General features: G+C 36.3%; 1 pseudogene; it reads left to right on the top strand.

Moving 5' to 3' along the window:
* Positions 1–2919: 2919 nt before the first annotated feature.
* On the top strand, positions 2920–10126 carry LOC109263976 (E3 ubiquitin-protein ligase RNF167-like; annotated as a pseudogene).
* Positions 10127–10622: the final 496 nt, after the last annotated feature.

The raw sequence follows: 10622 nt of genomic DNA, 5'->3' as shown, positions 1-10622 counted from the left end.
AAGGAACTCTGAACATAAGAGACCCATTTGTGTTGTGACAAGCAGGAAGAAAGCCAGACCTTTGTGAAAAAAGAGACAGTATTACACCTTTCCAAAATCTGAGCTCTATGAACAATCCTAAAAAATAGCCCAGGTTAAATAGCTTTTAGGGCCTTATAATCCCAAAATCTATATAGAAAGATCTATATGAGCACAATGAATTAATGATGGGCTTCCCACAATTCGCCCTGGGTCATGCACTGTCTTAACCTCTAAAATATTTTCACATCTGACCAATCTTAGGTGACAAACTGAGGCTGAAATCAAATCCTTTCAATCTGTCTCATTTAACTAGGATTCCTATCAGTAAGATTCTAATAACTAAGATTGGGCAACTGTCTTAGCCCATTCTGGCTGCTATAACAAAATACCATAGACTCTGTAGCTCAGAAACAATAGAATTTGTATCTCACAGTCCTGGAGGCTGGAATTCCAAGAGCAGGGTGCCGGCACGGTCAGGTAAAGGCCCTCTTCTGGGTTGCAGTCTTCTCTTTGTGTCCTCATATGGGGCAAGAGGCATGGGGAATCTCTGAGACCTCTTTCATAAGGTTATTAATCTCATTTATGAGGCCCCCTTCGTCATGCTATCACATGTAAGACAGGATTTCAACATGTATGGATTTGTGGAAGACACAAATGTTCAGCCTATATCAACAACATACAGTATTTTCCTCAATCAAGCCCTCCGGAATCCATGCCCAACCAGAAGGGGAAAATATCAAGTAAGTCATTGTGTCTACCTTAGAAAAGTAGGAGGCTTTCTCCTTATATTTGTTTTTACTTTCTATTTGTCCCAAGGCAATAATTCAGATGCATCAGGATTTATTATTGATTGCACTGACTCTGCCTTGGCCTGCAAGGGTGAAGTCTAGGGTAATTCTATCATTCATAACCACTCTGGGCAATGAATTAGGCTGAGCTGAATGCTTTCCAAGGTCAAGGTGGTGTCACTGATGTAAGCTAACATCAGGGAAAAAAATTCTTACTACATTTTCTAATTGGAAGATCCCTATCATAGCAATAAACTCCCAGAGAATGTGCATAAGTAATGAGTCGGTTATCACTCTGAGGAGCTTCCCCAACATGGAGTCACCTCATATTGGGTCACCTCATATTGGAGAGATGTGTGGAGTTGTTGAAGAATACTGATGGGAATTCCTTAAATACGCGCAGGTGTCTTATGATCACAATAGTGTGTAATCTATTATGGCTTTGAAGCAGGAAAGTTTTTGCCAGGCTTCTACACAAGAAGTATAGTTCTGGTAGCAAACATGGTAGCCCCCAAACGAAAACGTAATTTTGATTACTGGGGTTTTCCCAATAGGAATTTCATCAGTTTGGTGGAGATGGGGGGAGGCTTGATTCCAAATGGTCCTATCAGAGAACATATCTTTACCATGGGCATCTACATTTGCGACCCAGAATTTCTTATTAGTGGCAGGGAAGTTTCTTTCCCTACAGTTCATGGCTTCAAAGAGAAATGTCTTTAATACGCCAGTCTATAGTCTCCCAAATGGCAGACCAAACAATTAGACCATAGGCAACTGCCTAGGAGATAATAACAATGTCCCAAAGTTCATCAAGGTTTCTAATGGCCTGGCTATGAACAATTTTCTGAGTTCTGCCAACTCAAAAAAGAGACCATATTGGCCCTTGGTTATACATAGCGGGTGCTGATTGTGCACAGATGGTTTTCCACAGCAGTACAATGCACACCATCATATTTTAACATAGATGAACAACCAGTGAACCAGGCCCAGGCATTTAAGGAAATCTCTGTGAGTGGAAAGCCTCATTGAGCCAGAAGTTTTGCTTAAGGCAGTGAAGTGAAAGATAAGGATTCCCCCCAAAGGGGTTGCTTTCACTTTTTAATGCAAATCTGAGATGCTGCCAAGACCAAGTCAGCTGCTCTCTTGAAAACACAATTTCCATTTGCCAATCAAGACTTGTAGGGCCCTTCTTGCACTGTCATTTGTTGAGTCTGAAGTGACCACTGCCAAATGTGGATATCAGGCTGGAGATTCACAGACCTTCCTGTGGGATGCATTCAGCTGTTTCAAAAGCAGTATACTTGGTGGTTACATCAGAAAGGTGACACCTTTGTTTTGGGAAATGGTTTTTTTGAGTATTTAGGATGCAATTAATTTTCTAAAGTATTGTCTTTTTCCTCCTGTGATTATCATTTCTCCCAGGCTACCTGGGAGAGGATAGGAAGGAAGGTTGTAGTGTAATTTATGTCTCATTATCACTACGTAAGTCATCCCTGAGAGAATGGGAGATTCTCCTTTGAATATATAGGATGAGAATATATAGGATGCGCCTGTAGCACATCAACTGTTTTATTCCCTTAGCTAAGGGGGTCAAAACAGCAACAATTTAACCTTCCTTCCTCACTATGGGTTCCTTCTGAGCTACATCTGTTGAATTTGGGTGCCCTTTCCTCCTAAAAAACCTGGTAAGATAGTAATTTGGGCACTTGGTGCCACCAGGGTCATAAAAATTTATGTCCCTTATCCATTTCCTGGGAGTCCCTGAATGCTTGATGGTGGTGATGCATGGCTTTCACTCTCCCCATTGGAAACAGGGAGAGTGCATACATATTTTTCCTTAGAGAAGAGTTCAGAGGTAAAGAGAGGCACCAGGATTGGGAGACACAAATATATTATACACACAGACAAAAATTCACACACAGAAGTCATTCTCATCAGCATTAGAAAAAAAAAAATGAGACAGTAAGAGGCTAATACTAGTCAATGCTTAATATTTTGTTTTCTATAGTAGTTTGCTTTTCTCAGTAAAATCTTCTGAACCAGCCAAAGCTCCCTGATAGCAGTCAGGACTCATGTTGACAACTTTGAGAGGTTTTACTCTCATTGCAGCATGGATCTAAGGTTGGCATGAGAAACTACAAGAGAGGCTGACCAGAAAGGCAGACTACCTGCTTGTCATTCCTTCTTACTGAGCATTATATGCCTTATATTTGCATGTTGCAGGTGAACTAGTCAATGTACTGGTCATGTAGCTTGTAAATGTGTATCTCTGTAAATATAGTTGCAGGTTGTAGAGCCTTCCTTCAGCTCCGAAAGGGTCTCATTGCTAGTTTTTTCAATATGGTTGGTAGACCAGTTAGTGCTCATGCTATAGGAGAGCTGCTTTTGAGCCTATCCCCTGGTATTTTTTCCTCCTTAAAACAGGCACCAAATTGGAGAACTATGTCTTGGCCAAATAATCATATCATTTTGTCAAGATTATCTATCACTGGTTCTCAAGGATTTCCTCAAATCCTTAATTGACATTTTCCCAGAAATCCATGTCTCTATTAAGTGTCCCATCCTCTCCACCAAAACTGTGGGGGATTGACTTTACCCTACTCACAAGTTAAGACAGCCTGCTGTGGTCACATGGATGCTGACAGAAGATCCAAGCCCTCTGGGTCAGAGACAAATAACTTCATTACTCCTGAAAAAGTAACAGCCTGAGTACCAGCATAGTTTCACATTAACCTGGAAAGCCAGAGATATAGTCTGCTTGAGCAGTGTGTTGCATCACAACAGTGCTACGAGCTTAACTGCTGTTGTTTTTTCTGGCAAGTATTGAGCAAAAGTATTCTTTGTGTGGAGACAGGCATAATATGACCTCTCAGAAATGCCAGTTGCATAAACAATCCTAAAAAAATGGTCTTGAGTGAGGGGAGATCAAGGCCTTGTAATCTTCAAATACTCTGCAAGATGTATACAAATAAAAGAGGCCTATAGATGACCACCTCCAAACACTGTATAACTAGTACCCAAAGTACCCAAATTAAGCAACAAAACTTCTTCAGAACCCAGAAACTGTCCTTGTGCTGCTTCCTTCCAGTTAGTACTTATATCCTAAAAGTTTCCAATATCCTGACTTCAAAAAGGTTAATTATATTTGTGCATTCAGATAAAAAGAATTGACTAGCATATTCTCATGTGTTTTTGACTTCATTTGCTGGAATTTTATAGTGATGATATCCATCCATCCATCTGTTGTACATTTAGATTGTTTTCAGCTGGAGGCTGTTATGAGTAGTACTGACATGATCATTCTAGTGGATGGCTTTTGATGAACATATTTATACATTCTTTTTGAGTATACACTAAGTAGTAAAATCATTGTGTCTTAGAACATGCACTCTGCTTGACAAAATTCAAAAATGATTTTACTAATTTAAATTCTCTACAAATAGTGGTGTATGAGAATAACTGTTGCTCAAACCTTGGCATTTTTTATTTTTGTCATTTTAGCCATTTTGGTGGGTGTGTGATGTTATATTGTTGCTTTTTACTTGCATACCCTTGATGACTAATGGTGTTGAGTAGTTTATTGGCTATTTATATATTTCCTTATGTGATATAATTGGTCAAGTTTTAAATTATATTTCTATTGCTATTTTTTGCCTTTTTCAACTAATTTTCATAAAAATTTTGTGAATATTTCTGAATCAAGTACTTTATTACACGTGATTATATTTTATATACATGTTCCATTCTGATAGTTGTCTATTTATTCTCTTAATGTTGTTTTTTGATGACTAGAAGTTCGTAATTTTAACATAGTGTTACACATAAACACACACACAAACGCACCCATCCCCCCTTCCTCCGCACATAGGCACTGTATGTCTTCTTCAATCTTTGTTCACCTATGATTTTTTAATAAGCTTTTGTTTTAACATTTACGATTATATTAACCATTCATCTAGCTATATAAGCGTCATAAAATATTTTTTCCAGGTGAGACAGCATCATTTATTGAAGGCTATCCTTTCCCCACTGTGTGAGGTGTTCTCTTTGTCATAAACAATTGACCCTTTATGTGCAAGTCTGGGCTTTCTATTCTGTGCCACTATTCATTTTTTCTGTTCTCTCACCATAGCCTTTCTGTCTTAATTATCTCAACTTATAACAGGCCTTAATATTTTGTATTATTACTTCTTTAGCCAGGCTGTTTTCCCTTTAAGATTACTTTATCTGTTCTTAGTCCAAACTTTGCATTTATATATGAATTTTAGAATCAGCTTTTAATTTCTTAATGTACGTTTAAAAAGTCTGATATATTGAGAGTTATTTGGGAAAATTGACAACTTTAAGAGTATTGAGCTTGCCAATTCATGATTCTAGAATATTGCTCCATTTATTTAGCTCTTGTTTTATTTTTCTCAATAATATTTTATAATTTTCAGTTGAAGAAGACTTTCATTATTTTTAATTAGATTTATTACAATAAATTTGATGTTTTTCTTTCTGGTGTGAGTGGTAATTTAAATTTAATTTTCATTTGGGGGCGCCTGGGTGCCTCAGTCGGTTAAGCGTCCTACTTCAGCTCAGGTCACGATCTCACGGTCCGTGAGTTCGAGCCCCGCGTCAGGCTCTGGGCTGATGGCTCGGAGCCTGGAGCCTGCTTCCGATTCTGTGTCTCCCTCTCTCTCTGCCCCTCCCCAGTTCATGCTCTGTCTCTCTCTGTCCCAAAAATAAATAAACGTTAAAAAAAAAATTAAAAAAAAAATTTAATTTTCATTTGTCTTTGCACAGCATAAAAACACAAAATTAATTTTTGTGTATTAATATTTTATGGAGTGACTGCTATATTCCTTTATTAATTTATATTGTGTTATATGTATATTCTTTTGAACAGTGAAGGCACACAATACTGTCCTATGTAAATAAGCAAGTTTATTTCTTTCTTCCCAAGTCTCATGTTTTGTGTTTATTTATACATGCTCTATTACATGGACTCAGCTACACTGGAATGTTGAAGAAGAGTGCCGGAATGTGACATTCAAATCTTATTCCTGACTTGAGGAAGGGACCGTAAGTTAAGTGTTTCACTACTGGATCTGATACATTTTCTTATAGAATTCTTTATCTTTTTAAGAAAGTTCCCTTTTATTTCAAGTCTGCTGTGTTTTAATATAAACTTATCTAAAGTGAATGCGTTTACTGTTGTAATTTCTTTCTGTATCTATCAATGCTGCATGTATGCACGATCATACCTAGTTTACACCTTCTCCATTAATCAATTGAAGTATTTTATTTGAGTGATTTTCAAATATTAAATACTTTTTGCCTTTCTAGATTAAATTTTACTGGGTTATAATGCATTATCCTCTGTAATATATCAGTGGATTTGATTTAATAATTCCTCATAAGAATTTTTGCATCTACATGCCAAAAAAATGTTGGTCTTAAATCTGTCTTCCTTATAATGCCCTGTTGAGTTTTGTTCTGAGTTAATTATGGCTTATGATAAGAATTAAGAAATATTTGTCCTATTTCTATTATCTGGAAGAGTTCGTGAGTGATGGGCAATCAGTTTTGAAAAAAAAAATCAGTGACACCTTCAATTTCAAAAATACTTCACCAGTTAAGTCTTTTAGACTTAAGACTTTTAAAAAATTATTTTCAAAATTTGTCTTCATTTCTTGCTTCAGACTTGTGTGTCATCCAAATTTGTTTTCATAAAATTCTTTCATCTTTTTGATACCTGAAAAATCTGTATTAATGAATATCTACACTTTCATTCTTAATACTAGTGTGTTAGAGAATGTTGAGTGGGTGAATTTAGGTAGTTGTCTTTCAAATATCATAATTTTCTTTGTTGCTGTATTTTTCAGACAGGGGTAGTTTATGCTGTAATAATACATAAGTTTAAAATATCAGTGGCTTTACAGACATATGTTAATTTCTTGCTCATCCTAAGTCTTCTACAGATTTTGGCAAATCTCCAGGGCCTCAAACCACACTATTTCAGTCTTGTTCCTCCATTACCTGAATATTACCTCTAAATTATGCATGGGAGGGGGCAGAGACTGGTGATTTACTTTGTAACTTCCGTGCTTTCAGACTACATATGATATACATATCTATTTGCCAGTGGTGTTTCACTGACAGGAGCTACTCGTATGGCTCCTTTTCTGTATAAAGGTTTGGGAGAATATACTCACAAAGAAAAGGAGGTATCAGAGAACATCCTTAATGTCTACCATGGTTGGGAGTGACAGCTTTTTCAGATTCTTGGCTTGCAAATTATTTCTGACCCCAAAACATGTCTTTTAAAAAGTTATATATTTCATTCATGTACATGTATATTTTTTTAACTTAAGAACTTATTATTTATCATGAATTGCTAGCGCTTTGTGCTCTGGAGTTAAACAATTTTTGCTTGGATCCAAATTCAGCCAGTAGATATAATTGATTTTGCTCATATTGTGTTAAAATATTGATCCAGCATTTAAAACCAAAAATCTAGATTTTTTGGCATCACTTTAAAAGCAATTATGCTAGCAATTACCTAAAGCTGAGTTGCAGATGCCATTTTTTGGATGGTTTAAGAATGCTTTATTTTACCTAATTTTCCACCATTTTCTATTTTTCACATACTGCTTATTAAATCCTGGTAGCTTTTGAGCTTATTGTCCCCTAGTATTCCTATATACATTCAACTATATATATTAATCCTGTGACAATTCAGAGATTTTTTTTGCTTTAAAATTCACCGTGATCATTCTTCAATTAAGTGTTAAATTATGAGTATAGGGAAAGGAAAACATCATGTGCTTAATTGTTTGCTTGACAAATAATGTTGGAAACATGATAAAAAGATAACATAAATATGTACTGAATTTAATAGAAACATTGTTATTGTTTGCATTTTAATTTGTTTTTTAAAATTTTAAATCAATGATAAGCCATCAAATTAAAAAGATGAAACTACTTGAAGTAGAAAATGTAGATTGGCACTGTTCGTTTTAACTACTTTATTATTTGTCATCATATTTTGTTATCTTGAGAATTTGACAAAATGACAGAAATTCTAAATTCATCTTATATTTCTTTATCAGATATATATATTTCAAAATATATCAAAGAAATGCACCCAGTTTTTTTTTTGAGGTTGGTCTTTTTTCATTTTACTGTAGCACATTACTATGTTAAGGGTTTTTTGTTTTGTTTTGTTTTGTTTTTTTGTATCAAGAACTGACTTCAGTTTGATGTCACTGTATTTCTCGCTATGTGCATGTCTAGTAGCTGATTGTCTCTGGTTTTATAAGATCACTATAACATTACGGAAAATATAGATTCAGAAGATAATACTATTTTATATGCATTGTTCTATTTTATTCTGGAACAGAGTATTATTATAAGTTTGCGAGGAAGACTGATGATATATATACAGTTGTGAACAAACACTAGAGCCTCAAACTGAAATGAGAAAAGTGACTTTGGGATACTACTGTATCAACTCTGACATGAAAGATCTTGTAGATCATCACTCTTATCCTTACAACAAGAATAAGAATACTGTGAAAATCAAAGACTTTTTACAGACTCATCAAACAACTGAAGTCAGAGGGAAAACCACTACCTGAAAATCAAGAGAGAGAGAGAGAGAGAGAAAGAGAGAGGCTGACACAGAGAATCACAGCCAAAGTCATCATATGAAAGCAGAAGCTACTGGATCTGATAGGACACTTAAATATAACTTTGGCAAATTGTTGGAGGCAGTATATAGACTAGTGTGAAAGAGAAAATTCCTGAGGCCACAGTCTTAGAAAGCCTCCACAATTTTATGGGTTTTATCTCCCAACATTCTACAAAGTTTCCATGGTAAAGAATCAAGAGAAAGCTCTTAGGGGCTACTTTGAGTCAAGAATGACTTCAAGGGTTCCTTGTGGAGGTTCACCAAGCCAATGTTTGCAGCCCCATTGCCCCAATATCTCCAGCCCCAGGCAACTAGTTAGTCTTTATTCCACTGTTTTGAAGATTTAACTACAACTTTGGCTTCCAAGTCCTACATGCTCAGAAGGCTGGGTATGGTGTACCTGTGGTACACAAAGTGAATTCCAATGGACTTCAGAAGATGCAATCCCACAGCATATGTGTATTCATTTGTGATTATTGGAGAGAGGAGCTACGGGATGGGTGTGTACTCTTGGTCCACCAAAAGGTGTTTAAGATGCTTCTGGTTCCAGAAAATAGCTCTCCCTTGGCCTATTACCTCATTCCTCTCACAGGGACTGTGGGGTTGCTGGTTTTAGCCTTGGGAACAGTGATGGTAGTTTGTTGTATCTAGCACCATGTGCTGCCCCAGATAAATTGACTGACCAAAGATCAAGTGAAACAGATTCCTATCCATGAGACCTACTTTTTCCATCTCCTTTGGCTCCCATCCCCCTACCCCTTGTCTTTCCAGGGTCTTCAGCAAGGCCCCACACTCTCCTTCTTGCTCTTCCTTTTCAGCTACCACTCCAGCCTAACATTTCCCTTCTCTTACCTCTAGTGAACTGTTTGCACTGCACATTTTCCTCCCTCCAGCCTTCTACGTTGAGGGACAAGGGACATTTCTGTATCAGGTTTCTCCCTTCCTGACCCCATTCTTTTGATAGGGTTGGGGTTGCAAAAGGACTGGGTCTTCATTTTACTAGGTTAATAAAATCGTTTTTGTGAACATCAAAAATAATACTATTGAATTAGAACCCAGAGTATAAAACAAACATGAAGTCCATACAGATATAAATAGCTAATTCAGTAAGTTAAAACGAGGGAAGGCAAACACAAAGCCCCCATGCAGAATAATTTCAAATAGTTTATGCAGATCCTGCCCTCTCAAAGACAGGGAGCATAATTATCTGTTCCACACGTGTGGACTGCGCAAGTGACTTACTTCAAAAGTGTACAATATAGAAGTGGGTAAGGAGGACGAGACCTTTACAGTAAAGAAACCTGGTAAATACTACCTCAGCCCGGTGATTCATTGCCAAATCAACTGTCATTATGTTGCTAATATGTACACTTGAAAGATACAATGAAAATGGCACTTTCCATCTGTGATCTTCCTCTTAGTGATCTATAAACCCAAACTTATCATGGGAAAAATATCAAGCAAATTCTAGAATTGTAAATTCTACAAAGTACCTGAGCAGTATCCCTTTAAAACTGTCAATGACTCACAAACAAGCTAGGTCTGTGAAAATATCACATCCAAGAGGAGCTTAAGAAAACAAATGTAGATGTAATTTGGTATCCTGGATGAGATTCTAGAACAGAAAAAGGACATTAGGTAAAAACTAAGGAAATCTAAGCATTTATGGGGTTTATTTAATAGCAGTATATCAACATTTGTTCATGAATTTTAACAAATGTATACTAATGTAAGATATTAATTATAGGGCAAATTGGGTATGAGGTATGTGGGAACTATTTTCTCAATTTTTTCTGTAAGTCTAAAATTGTTTTTAAAATGAAGTCTGTATGAAATATCATCTCACACCTGTCAGAATGTCAAGGTTTACCAATTTTGCCAAGGCTATGCCAAGTTTTACCAATTTTCCTGAGATCCAAAATTATACTTATTGTCTAAGTGTCATGTAGTTTAATTATGGATGGATAATTACATTCTTATTCTTATTCTTGATAATTCTATTCTGGGCATTCATAACAAAGAATGTGTAATGGTTAATTTTATATGTCAACTTGGTTTTGATAAGAGTTACCCAAATAGCAGGTGCAACATTATTTCTAGATGTGTCTGTGAGGATGCGTAAATTTGTTCTCTCT

Source organism: Panthera pardus, unplaced genomic scaffold, assembly GCF_024362965.1.
Source record: "Panthera pardus isolate Hobbes unplaced genomic scaffold, ASM2436296v1 HiC_scaffold_1, whole genome shotgun sequence".
Lineage (NCBI taxonomy): Eukaryota > Metazoa > Chordata > Mammalia > Carnivora > Felidae > Panthera > Panthera pardus.
The sequence above is the reverse complement of the archived record's forward strand: the minus strand, read 5'-3'. Positions and strand labels throughout refer to the sequence as shown.